Genomic DNA, 12,863 nt, shown 5'->3' with positions numbered 1-12,863 from the left:
CCATTTGGCTCAATGAAATCGGGTGTTTCCTCAGCCTCAGGTTTGTTCAGATATGTTTCGTTGTAAAAGCTGAAAGCGCTAGCACTGGTGTTATAGAATTTGTTTTCCGTGGGAAAAAGATAAAACAGTTTATTGATTGCAAAATAAGCATGGGTGGGCGATCGAGTCTTATTGGCTATCAAGGTTGCTTAAAAGTTCAGGTTTGTACAGGAACATGTGGTATGTGACATTTTGTCTTCTTTAGGGGGCGAGCCATCGAGTTGTCGCGGTCAAAGTTTGCGTCGACGTCGCGCTTTTTGCTGTGTTGTCGCGGTGACCGCTGTTAGTTTGGGGACAGTCTCTTTGCAGCTTTGTAGCGGTGGTTCTTGCTGTATCTTTATTCGCAAATCTCAGGCTCGTAGGCTTCGCCCTAGCTTCAGCTTCATTGTCTGCCTATTTGTTTGAATCCCAGTGCCACAAAGTTCCTCCCTGCTGCGTTTTCGTTTTCTTTTCTATACCACATCTTCCCTCTGAGAGTGTCCCTTTAACTGTGTCTCACTTGTGCTCTTGTTTGCCGCGCTACGGTAACACTTGGATTAGAATAACCTTAACACTTGGAGTAGATGCCCTGGGACTCCTCAGAGCCACAGGGAATCAGATGTCTTCGCCCATGGCCACGCGACGAGGCCGTCGAACGCCGCAGAAGAGCGGGCAAATAAAGAAAACGTGCGTCAATTTATTGTAGTAAAAGCTATTTTTCTATTTTCACAAGCATGTTTAATCGGCAAAAGTGTCAACGGTACGCTATATTTTGTTAAAGCATTCCAATGTGTGGTCACGTGCCAGGCCGAACGGGCACACGTATCAAACGGGTACTGCATCAAACGGGTACCGTTTCAAACGGACACCGTTTCGAACGAGTATTATTTCAAACCGGTTCCCATATCCCATAATCACGTTTGATCCGAAAGGACCGACAAGTTTTCCACCTGTTTAATTCAAACGGGTCGATTAGTTTGCCTCCAGCTTAAATTTAAAGTGTTTTTTTTGTTCAGTAGGGCTCGACGACTGTCATGCCGCTCACACTTATAGCTAATGGAATCTAGATAAAGTATGTACTCATAATAATGGCTCAACATAAAAGCCTGACAGTCAACTTCGCAAAATAAGCAAAAATTGCATTTGGTTTTATGGCCCAAAAGTTTTACGCGTAGATTTAAATAAAGCACTCACATCATACCTCCGCACCTAGGGACTGCGGAGTTTCTGCACAGGTTATTGAGAGACGTGATTTGTGTGGGAGAAGAGATCGGCTACCAATTTTGTGCGTATTGTAAGGGATAAAAATACGGTAAACAGATATGCCATGTGGTAGTTCAGTACCCTCCCATCTGAAGAACCAAAAGAATTATTTTCACAATCATCGGATTCTGGCAGGCCTTTGTTCTTTGTGATAGACACGACACATATTCTAAGATATATACAGAATAAAAGGTTAAACCAAAATTCTGGCATGTTTTGTTTCCGCTCTTCCCGATTTTAAAGAGGTGCCAACAAAAAATGGGCGTTTGTTTTAAGAACATTTTGAAACCATCAGAGGTGCCTAAAATTGGTGTGTGAGCAGGGATTTTGATACGCGAATGCAGCGTCCAAAAAGGCGCTTAACGAATCCAATGTAGAACAATAAAAACGTTGCTCATATTTTTCAGGGCTTTCCCGAGTCCCTCCTTCACGACCCTCGTGTGAAGCAGTCAATTTACCATACTTCAATTGAGATCATCGGCAAATTGTGAAAAATTGCAAATTTCCAAGCGTCAGTACGTCCCCGACTTTCCTAAGGTTCTTTTGCTTTTTGTTTACTTGAGAGGTAATTAGGGCTGCTGTGAAACTTGCTCGGAACTGCGCCTTGGAGATGACGAAAATGTTCTAATGGTACAGACACACCTTGCCCTGTTGGTTTTTGAATGTGAATGGTTTCTCGATATTTGTCGTTTTAGTGAAATCGAAGCACACACACCTAAAAAAAAGATTTTTTTTTGTAGAGCAGATCTTGATCATACTTATTGATTTGGCTCTCACATCTCATACAATGCACAAATGTTCATGTAAACATAATTGCGTGTGAAAACTTTTGTCACAATTGTTTCGCATGTAATTTTTGTTCGGACTTTCCCGCCACGCCTCCGTTCTTTTCGAGGGTGTTTGCTGTGTGCAAGAATCTGGAAAAATTTGCGGTTGGATGTTAGAAATAGCTTCTAAGGTTCCATTATTTCGAAATTCCTACGTCATGAAAAGGTCGGTGTTCATCGGCGTATACTTTTGTGGTGGCTTTATATTTTGACGAAAATCTGAGATAAATTAGGCTAGATTCCCGGATGTCAGCAGTTCTGAATTATATATATATATATATATATATATATTTATATATATATATATATATATATATATATTCATTTTTAATTCGAACAGATTTATTAAAAAAAATCCGTAAAAGATGCACTGATACGGTTTGTGCAGGTGAGTTATACGGCCAGGGGGACTTATTATAGGGAGCTAATCGTAACGATCAATTGGATAATTAATTAAAGTTTGTTAATTAACTTTTTAAATAATGAAAATAGACATATGGTTCCAATTAGAAACTTGCACAGCATCACCGAAAACCACTAAATCAGTCATTTTCAGAAATACTTTGAGCGGGTGAGAAGCGTGGTAGTGCACTAAAGTTACGATTCGTAGAGCAGGTACAAGGCTGAGGCTAGATAAGAGACGGAAAAATAGCGCGGGGCGCCTTACCGCAACCGCTAGCTTTGTACCTGCTCCACGAGTGGTAACTTTAATGCACTACTACGCTTCTCGCGCGCTAAAAGTCTTTCTCAAAATGACTGATTTAGTGCTTTTTGATGACGCTGAGCAAGTTTCTAATTAGAACCATATGTCTATTTTTATTAATTAAACAGTTAATTATCGAATTTTAGTTAATTAGCAATCTGATCGTTACGATTAGCCCCCTATAATATGTCCCCTGGCCGTATAACTCAGCTCCACAAGTAGCATAAGAGTAACTTTTACGGCTTTTTTTAAATAAACCTGTTCGAATTAAAAATGAACACCCGGTATATATTGACACGCGAGTGTGGCAGAGACATCAGGGGGATTTTAAGCGTTTGACATATTTTCAATATTGGTGCAAGAGGTCACTTGAGAGAGGCAAATAAAATGGCCTCGCCCTCTTTGTCAACATTGGTAAGCAGACATTTTTTTTCTCTTTTTTTTTTTTTTTTTGTGGGCTCTTACTAACCGTAAAATTAGGCTGTAGGCTTTTTATACAAATTGACATTGGAGTTTCTTTTTTTTATGAATTTGTTTAAAAAACACAGAGCACGTTTTGTAAGTTATGCCTCGGGAGTAAAGCCGCATGATGGTCACAACCTGCTTTAAAGGGGTAAAAAAAGAGAATAAATTACCTGCTCGCATGTTAGAGCAATTGCATGCGCAACCTCTGCCCCACCTGGAGAGGCTTTCTACTCGCGGTTGTATCTCAAGTATTTTAAAGATACTTTCTACCGTAGCCAAACGCATATGTGCCAACGAGCATTTAGCTGCTTTATAAAGTCAACCGACATGAGCCACAATAAGTCAGCCGTCGGACCCTGAGCGCAGAAACCTTTAGAAGTAGATAAAACACTGAAAGAAAAAAAAGAACATGATAATTCCAGTCAATGAGGAGTTCTTACGTTTGTGTGTTCCGAAACTAGCTGATTCTGCCAATGGATGTTTCGTAACCATGCCTGATTCAACTGTACGTTTTCGAAGACCTTGAATGTACGAAATGTATTCTCGTTCTTACATTTCTTCTGAAACCGGGGACACAACTTTAATGGAAAACGAAAGAAACGCGCAGACAGACGGTGGGTTGAACTACAGGCAAGGAAAAAAAAGTCCCGCCATCGTTGTACTTGCGTTGCAAATTCGGGGTAACACATACCGTGATGTTTTAGTATGGAGAAATATGTACAGTTGTGTAGACTGGGCTGAGCGAAACGGCACTTTGTCGTGGAGGATAACCGCGCGAGCTCTTCGTGGTTGTCTCAAGCCACGTCCCACATGCAGCGGAGTGCTGATAGAGTCTCAGATGGTACAGCATATCGGCCAGTGCTGGGCTCACGTCGGCCAGTACCAAGAACTGAACGAAGGACCCCGTTCAGTGGCCTCAGTGAGAAACCATCCCTAACCGGCATCGGGGCTTCGCTGGCCTGGCTGGTAAGTCTCGCCATTGAATGTTCCGGCTACTGGCCGACATCTGTTTGTTGCTGTACCTTTTGGCGAGTCTGGCCGTGAACGTCGGGCTAGTGACCGATATCGCTTTCTTGCCGCATTTTGTTAACAGCCTCGCCGTGAAAGTTCCGGCTACTGGCCGATATCAGTTTCTTGGTGCATTTTACTTTCGTCTCGCCGTGAAAGATCTGACTACTAACCGACATTGGTTTCTTGCTGTAATTTTTGACCAATCTCGTCGTACAGTTCCCGCTACTGACCGCTATCGTTTCTTGCTGTATTTTTGGCCAGTTACGCCAGGGGATTTTAACTACTGGCCGACATCGTTTCTTTTACTTTGTTTATAGCCAGTATAGCCACAAAATTTCCGACAACTAACCGACATCGTCTTGTCACTGCAACCGCCAGTCAAACAAAAAATCTACAACAGTTGCAGTTGACATGTTTCAGATTTCTCAAAATTATCCTTAAACGTAATGAAAGTTTTAGGTTTCTCTAGCCTACTATAACCATTCCAATTCAGACTGTATCAGAATAGACATATTGTAGTTGCCTAATAACTAGAAAGTAGTTTATACTTCAAAATCCACGGACTGCTCCCCTCTTCGCATACACCTCCTCCTATAGACCCCGTGTCGCTTTCCTGACCGCGTTTTTTTCGATTCTTTTGACCGGTATCAACACACCGTCTGTGCGGTAAAAGCTATGATTCTGGGCAAATTTTGTGCATGGTTATAGTTGCACTACAATATATTCGAAATAGGCAATTGAAAAGGAGGATATGCGCATATTGACATTCGAATTTTTTAGAATGTCATACAAATGTCACTTGAAAAAAAAAAACTGTTACAATTTCTTGCAATTCCGAATTAGAGCGCAGCTCTTGAGGAGGAGGAGGGAGTGTATAGAAAGGAGGGCATGCCCCTCCTCCCCCTCCGTACTCTCTCTTCCTCCATTCCTCCTCTCCTCGTCCTCCCCCTCCCTCCTTCCCCATCGTGCGTCACTCGTGAAAGCCTCTTGAAGGTTGTAACATTCGTCGTGACTTTCACGATTGACCTTTATGACGTCACTCGTGACCCTCGTTTCGTCATACGTGATATCACGTGCGACGTCATTGTGAGAAACGTCCCATAATGCAACGCGCGGTAACGTTGGCGGTGACGGGGACGGCGACACCGCTGAAATCGGAAACGGGCGCCTAAGATCTGCGCCCTAAAATAAATCCCAATATCGCCTCTGTTGAGAGGCATTCATGAGCGTGACACCCATGAATGGAACTTCGTTTCACTTTCAAAAGTCCTTTCGCTCAGCGAATGCTACATATGGATGGGGCCAATTAAGCAGGGCCAGCAGCGAAATGTCGTGCCAGTTGTCATGTTTCTGGGCTTGTGCAACCATTAGCTAATTTGATTACGCACTGTGAATGCGCCATGACTTTTCGCTTTTAGTATGCGTGTCCTTTTGAAAACCGTCTATAGCTTCAAGGCTTCGTCTGCTATAGGACATCTGTCACGCCCGCCTCCTATTACGCCTGACCTCGCTCTTTGTGCTTGAATTATGGCGGGAACTGGATAACATGGTGAAAGATGACGTACGACTGCGGATCTAATCTGGACACCTGGCAAAAAAAGTCGGCGAGAAATCCGGCCGCCGTGATTGTCCAACACCGCACCTAATTTCGCCGCCGGCCAATCATAACCGTCGGATATCTCGCTGTCGTTTTCGCCAAGTCTCCAGATTAGGGCCAATGTTTTGGCGAGCTCGTTACGTCCACCGCACTGTCGGCTTAAGGGCGCGCGTCAACCGGATTTCGCTTCTCTCCCATTACGAAGATATCCTCTGTTCTGCGGCTCTACAATGAGGTAGACTGGGAGAGGTGGTGTGGTCGAGGAGAAAAGGAGGCCCGGCAGCGCGCATTGTAGCGATAAAAGCGTGATTGAATATATACTCTATTTTCCTTGTGTATACACGGCCTGCACAGTACAAAAAGAAAAAAAAAAACGACACGAGTGCAAGAAGCGATTCAGCAGGAACTGGTATCAATGATGAAGCCGCATAATATCCAGTTTGCGGGATGCATATTGTTAAGCGGCCATTTGCTGCACTTCGTTACCCTGTTTGTTTGCTTAAACCTTTGTAACGCTTTTCCCGCTCGTGACACGGATGTCATTGGCCTTTCGCTTTATGAAGCTGATAATTGAAGAGTTATACAACTCACAGAGAACGCGATACGGTGAGCCTGGTGTTGTTTACCAGCGCTTCGAGAAACTAAAAAAAAACTTCGTTGCTTTGAGGTACTTTCAGTCGCGACTCGTAAAAGCGCTCGTCACATAATTAAAAAATATGTCTGCGATATCGACGCCTTGAACCACGTAATCAAACAAGTTTTTAATACACGACATCTCATCACATTGATATTTATCATCAGTGGCATAGTGAGTTATTTTCGTCGTAATGCGATAGCATTGACGCATGGTATATTGTATTGTGTACGTACTGGCTGAAGGTCATAATAGTAAAATCGGTACTTTGTTTCAAGTTCACATGTCAAACATTATAGCTGTGCTGAAAGTGCAACTTGTATGTGTGCCCACGTCCGTGCAGCTAGATGGACCATCCGACTTGGAACGCATAACGTGGTGCGAAGTCAGTCACCATGCGTGGCACGGGCAGCTGGGCCCTTCTACTTCCAAGGCGTGACGTTTTATGTGAGCTATAGATATCACGCACTTGGGAGGAGTCCGACCGAATAAAAAAAATGTTATTCCTGATATCAGGTTCATCGTCTGCATGTTGAAGCTTCTCGTGCACAGTACAATTTGAAAAATGTCTGCTTAATTAAGGCATACAAAACAGCTTGCACATCATCGGGTAGTCAGCGCACGTAGATAGTCAGGAAACTCGCTAGTTGTGTTTCGGATGCCCTTCTAGAATCACTTTCTCGCCTCCTTCGGTTCCCTCGACATGCTCATGAATATGACATCAAAGGGAGCAGTGCCTACACACACAGCGAAAAAGCACACCCCTGGACGTGTAAACCGTTGTCCCAGGGTGGACACCCCAAATGGTGTTCGTTTTACACGCGAGGCTCGGTGCATTTTGTTTACACCCGAGGTCTCGAGTAAAACGAACATCCTTGAACCTGTACTTCGTTCCCCGGTCACACGTCTAGGGGAGTTTTTTTTACAATGGCGGCCGTTTGACGTGAGACGGGATCTACGAGCGAGGCCCAGCGCTTTACGGGGCTTTTTGCCGCAGCGAAAGCGTAGTTTGCACGTGTACATTTGTGGTCGTCCATAGGCGCTAAACCACCGCACCCCCAAGTGCCGACGCCGTATTCATTACGGCGATTACGCGACAGTGGGAGCGACCATCGACTGCATCTAGCAGCATGTTTCCCCATCGAGCAGGTCCCATTCGCGTGGCGGTTAAGCCGATCTCCGAGGCCTCATGCCGGTTGCATTTTCACTGACACCGGTTAAGTTCCACAGGAGAAATATTTTCGCGACCACAGACATGAACTTATTGAAAAAGCCCGTTTGCCGTGAGCGACGACGGATTGCTCCGACACCGACGCGACCTGACCGGCGTTTCCGACGTCCCGCTCACCTCTTAACCGCGAGCAGTTGTACGCGACGTTTTGACGTATCCACTCATATCTCGTGTGTACGCAAATTTTGCGGCTTTCCGGGCACGAAATGGCTACTGAAACAGCCAGCGAAGGACGACGAACGACAAACTGAACGCCAGCGCCATTTAAACACGCGGTTACTTTTGTACTAGACTGTAGCTATAGTGAAGTGGTTCCTTACACACTAAATGAACTACGTACAAACAAAGCTACAATAAAATTGGGCGACTGCTTGCACCACCTAGTGAGTATGCGGAAAACTACAAAAATGAATGGCATGTGACACGTACCCGCGGACGGCGGAATACCAACACATACAGCAGAGCAGAGCACATCCCACAAGATCAACATCCAAGCATACACATGCACAAACAACGAACGGAGGCACTAATAACCCGACACTCCTACTCAATACCAGCAGTGACCCGCTCGGTATATATAGCAGACTTTTTGTTTCAGACGAAGGTCCGGCGACCCCCTCTGTATTTTACATGAACGTAACGATAGTACACAATTATTACTTATACACTACAGTGACATAAATATAATTTGGAAAGGTACACATTTCTCTTAATCTAGATTATGGCTAAAAGACACCCTATATATAAAATAATGTTTCGAGCTAGCCAAAATGTAGCAAAATCTGGTTTTGTTTTCGGAAGTTCGAGCGCTCAAGGCTGGAATGCGCTAGCGAAGTGTGTGCTTGCTTCTGTCAAACTATACTCCGTTGTATGACGCTCTCAAAGCTGCTGCCTGCAGCCCCCGTCTTGGTTTAGGGTTTGATTTACACGTGCTCTCATGGAAATGAGAGGTTAGGTCAAAGTATGCGCGCTCGAGTCAATATCCTTGACAGCGTGAACTATAAACCGCATGTAAACGATTTTGCGAGCGACGAGAAAAGCGACGGCGACCCGCTTCGCTGACGCTCGGTCACTCGAGCGACGACGCAAGCCGCATGAAAGCCGGAACAATGTTTTCTAGAAATCCAAAAACCGAGTGACGCGACGAGCGATAGTAAGAAATCTTCGTCATTCGTTGCTGACTCTCGTCGCTGTCGCCGTCGCTCGCTAAATTGCTTTTTGCAGTTCAACCTTTATACTCACGCTAGTGCCGACTTGCATTACCCGCCGAGCCCAAGCAAGCGATAAGGATATTCAAATATGTCACAACAGTGGCGTGCATTCGCTAAGAAAACATATATCTCAAATTCCTGCAGTTTGACGTCGGGATCCGTTCTTTGTTTTGTTGTCACCTTGGCGACACGGCCACTAAAGAAAAACTAGTCAGTTAGTTTTACCAGAAATTATGAAAACCTTATCTAGCCACCGTTAGCACAAGCACTCTTGCCTTTCATATAAACAGTTTAGAATAAGCTGAACACAATCGGTAACTTAATTTTCCAAGCATAATAATAATAGAAACATCTTAGAAAACAATGCATTTTTAAAGTTTGTTTAAAATAGAAAACTGAAAAAGCAGCCTTCAGTTGCACTATCACGTAAATACTTTGGGAAAAAATATCTATTGAGAAGCAGGTTTCGCCATCTCTAATTTGCTTCTTTCAAGTTCCCAGTTACTTTTTGCTTACTTCCAGATTGTATCCTGACAAATTTAGACACAATTATATAAAAGGTAACAGTCTATATATAATTTATAGCTTAATTAAATTCACATTTGTTTGATAATGTTCAATCTTAAATATGACAGTTTTAAATTTCACATTTATTATTACAAGTGACTGAATTACATGCTGCTTGATGCTTGTTGTGCCCCCCCGACCCCCCCCCCCCCCCTCCCCTTTTAAATATATATATCCTGTATATTTGCTGGTTAATTGTTGTAAACCTTTAGTAATGTCGTGTTATTTGTTTGATGTTGAATGTGTGAATGCATATGTTGTACCCCACTCCTACTTGGGCCTTCAATGGCCTGTAGTATCTTCTAAATGAACTAAAAAAACAAGTGAGGAGTAAAAATCTGGAAGACAAAGGTAAACACAGAGTTTTGCAAAAAGGCATTCAGTATACGAAACAGATACAGATATGCGCGCGTGGCGGTCCATCGGTTCAGCCTCCACACTGCCTAAAGACGGCAGTGTTGCAATATTACGAACCAGCGCACAGGTAGACAGTTACCCAAAATCCAAACAAAAAAAACTCACGTCAGCGCTGTGCGAGTGTATAGTTTTGTGTATTTGGATTTTGAGTAACTGTCTACCTGTGCGCTGGTTCGTAAATATGCCTTACTAACTCGCCCAATCTGCCGTATTAATAGTGTTGCAAAACACTTAGATAAATTATAATGCTAATGACTGCAGTGTATAAAAGCAAGCTACTCGTCGGAACGAGCTCGACGGTACGAGAATAAAGAGAATGTTTTCACAGTTAAACTCAGAGTCTGTTGCATAATCTCTTCCGTCCTCAACATCGAAAGTGCTACAAATTGTAACTTGGACATGATGATCGACTCCGAGCGCCTGCTATCCAGGGGAATGTTCTTCGTGGCCAAGGGCACGGCAACGGCTCTAGCTTTTCGGACGAAAATACAGTAGGCACATATTCAACTTTCTCAGCCTCCACATCTGCAGCGCCTCCGCCTCCGCCTCTGCTCTGTCGCATCTAGCGCCGGCATCTCCCAGCAATGGGCTGCGACCACCTTGCTCGCCCCACCGGCTCGGCAAGTGAATATTCATCGACATTTCCACACTGTTCACGAGGCATGTTGCTAGCCGACCAGGGTCTCCTCATCGTTGCCACGTCAGGCATTCGCTCTCAGCTCGGTTCCTCATCTTAGGGGATGTTGCATCGGCCCCCGCAGTCGGCCGGCATCCCCATTTCAGTCCGAGGCTGTACACTCCGAACTGATCGAGCCGGACTGAAAGCACGACAGGGTCGATTTCCCCCGTCTGCTGCCTCATTTCCTGACCTCGGCGTCGACTACCATGCACGGCTTTCGAACGCTCTCTTTCCTGCTCTCTACTATGTCATCCTGCTTGCGATACATGTCAACAGCAGCAACACCTCTCTGGAGCCGCAATCACTTCAACAAAAATCGTGCCATTCCTTACGGTCTGCAGAGCTGAGGGCGACAGCCCTCCTCCAGTCTATCGGTTCAGCCTGAGCACCGCCAAAGATTGCAATGCTACTCATAGTCGTTGCCACAAGTTCAACGACATAAGAATAAACAGAATGTTTTTATTGCTCGGAGTCGGTCGCAGAATCTTTTCCGTCCTCAATATCGTATACTTTATAGGTAGTAGGCAAGAGACACACTTCAGATGAAAAAAACAAACGCTCAGATCACAGAAGCCGCGGGTGTCCAAAATTATCCATCATGTCGAATCTTGTTTTTTTTTTTTTTTTTAATTTTAACAGAAGACAAACATCATTATCGCGCAATCAAAATTAATACTTACGAAACAGCCAAGTCCCAGGGTAAGTGCTCATTGCTCATCCGCGGCTGTGGCATACATTTATTTAAAAGTGCACCGAGATAACACCTGCAGGTTTGGCAACAATACCGAGATTACAACGCTTGTTACCCTCTTAAAGGGATACTACAACGAAATTTCGGCGCTCATTTTTTGGTCTATATGTGTTCAAAAGAGCAGTATCACATGGAACATACCAATATCTTGTTAAAAAAGTCGCGAAAAGGAATTTTAAAACGAATTAAACGATTAGCAAAGAGCACCTGGTGGATGTCGCTTACGCCTCGTTTGTAATGCTCGTCTAGGAACCTTGACAGCTAGTGACGGAGGTTGTCTCGTCTCCGGCCACGACGAGAGAAGGGGGGAAGGAGGAACTCCCCTCTTCCCGAGAATACCTTTTGTGTGTCGCAGAAGTCGCTATTGTCCCCCTAGAAGATTATAGAAGATTAACCCGTCACTCAAAATTCGTACAAAAGCAGCCGCTTCGGTGGCTGGAACGACTAGGCCATCCTCTCGACGTCAGCCTCGCCGTAGCTTTGCTCGTCTTGAGACGACCTACGTCACGATTGCGTTGGATGTCACGTGCCCTAAGCTGGGCCTTCTCTGAGCGCTTACCAGAGTGGGCCGTTTATAACGAAAAATACAGCCACCAGGATCAAAATACAAACGTGCGATTGTCATTTACGGATATTGTGGATCATATTCAACCTATTTTTGAACACGACGGGAATATTTCAAATTTCGTTGAAGTATCCCTTTAACAAAGAAGAGTTGTCCATTATAAAATACAAAAGAAATAAAAATACCGGAAACAATGCAAGGTACGAATCTGCACAACAGGCTTCCGAATCCAACTACTTCGTCGTACTGGAGTCTGTTACAGTAAAAACTTTGGATGGGCTGTGAGGACAGTATTTGCATTGAACTGGGTGCCTTGGTGACTATCACCAGTTTTGTGGAGTTGCCACTCCAGAGTTGGAACGATTCCGCACTTCCACAACCCTGGAATCGAATGCAAATAAAATGGTGGCAGCACTGAAATGGAATGGGAATGAAATTAGTAGCTGCATTTTGCCCAAAATAGAGTAGGAATGGCATAGGCTTTGTTCTAATGCAAGCTGCGTCGATGGCGTCAAAGGGGCTTTCGAAACGGCATTACTGCACTTAGGTAACTGACGATTTGGTTATCTGATTGCTTATCTTTCTTCGAGGATGAAAGTGGCAACCCCAGTGAAGCAACCCAAATTGTAGAGTTGTAGGCGGACAAGGTGTCGTTCCTGGCGCTGTGAGGTGCAACCATAAGGCTGTTGGGACCATGTGTGATTACAGCACCAGTTGCAGGCCACCAGGCATTGACAATGTCACACCGCCCGCATTTCGTTAAAAAACGTGACTCCTCACTCACTATGCATCTCGTAAAAGTGGAGGACATATACGGTTCTTTTGTGGAGAAGATGGGTGACTTAGTTTTCATTTCTGTTATGAGACTTTTACGCTTGGTGGTGCGATCGATATCTGCAGTGCCCCCATAACAATTGTCCCTAG

Source organism: Ixodes scapularis, unplaced genomic scaffold (genome assembly GCF_016920785.2).
Source record: "Ixodes scapularis isolate PalLabHiFi unplaced genomic scaffold, ASM1692078v2 PGA_scaffold7__128_contigs__length_106722199, whole genome shotgun sequence".
Classification (NCBI taxonomy): Eukaryota; Metazoa; Arthropoda; class Arachnida; order Ixodida; family Ixodidae; genus Ixodes; species Ixodes scapularis.
The sequence above is the reverse complement of the archived record's forward strand: the minus strand, read 5'-3'. Positions refer to the sequence as shown.